At 32.6% G+C, this 859-nt stretch overlaps 1 protein-coding gene across 8 annotated transcripts in view; it reads right to left on the bottom strand.

Moving 5' to 3' along the window:
* The window catches only part of LOC116338438 (titin-like), a 60560-nt gene that overhangs the window by 11963 nt on the left and 47738 nt on the right, over window positions 1-859 (bottom strand). The window lies entirely within an intron of this gene.

Genomic DNA, 859 nt, shown 5'->3' with positions numbered 1-859 from the left:
TCTACTGTCTTGACTTCGATAACTTGCTCTTTGTCGCCTTGCTTCTTTTTTATAGTTCTTTTCTTGGTAACTATTTTCTTTGGACCCTCTTGTGTTGGAGTTTCAATCACCGTTATCTGGAATAAATTTATAAAATGAGTAAATTATACATAAAAAAACATAATAAACCCTTTATTGGGTTCAATTTTATCGATATAGTCAATGTTTTACATTTGGGATGGCAAAGGCACTCAAATCGCTTAATTATATGAATCACAGGTGGAAATAAAGAATAACTCAACGCTTTATACCATTTCTCCACTCGTATCTAATTAACATTCAAAGCTTCGGCCCAATAAAAGTTGTTCACAAATGTAGAATAAATACGATTGGAGCAGGTCATATAAAAATGGTACCAAAAACTGCTATAATTTCACAGTCATTCTTTAATATAAATACACTTCCCAATGAGCAAAATCACCCTTATTTAGGCCTACCAGCACGGTGAAATCGTAACGCTTTTACAATGTATTTAAATGGAAGGATTATGCCTATATGGGGCCTAAACAATATGCCTAAGCGTATGCATACGATATGCATACCAAGGCAATGGAACGTATATGAGAGACTTGGCGGATAGAATCTGAATTACAAATTTCGTATTGACTATCTCATATTTGTGTAATTTTGTTCATAGAATTATAAGGTTTTTTACGACAAATTTGAAAGGTTTTTGTTCGCCAACATTTTATATAGCATACCATACCCTTGATGCATATGTAGGCATACAATACCATTATGTATTTTATATGGAAGAGTGATTGTAGGCATACAAGTACAGTGAATCTAATTTTTTTGATAGACAAAATAACAAGCAAAG

The sequence above is a fragment of the Contarinia nasturtii genome, unplaced genomic scaffold, assembly GCF_009176525.2.
Source record: "Contarinia nasturtii isolate CC-2019 unplaced genomic scaffold, AAFC_CNas_1.1 Cnas_scaffold_414, whole genome shotgun sequence".
Classification (NCBI taxonomy): domain Eukaryota; kingdom Metazoa; phylum Arthropoda; class Insecta; order Diptera; family Cecidomyiidae; genus Contarinia; species Contarinia nasturtii.
Note: the sequence above shows the minus strand (reverse complement) of the source record. Positions and strands in the feature narration are given on the sequence as shown.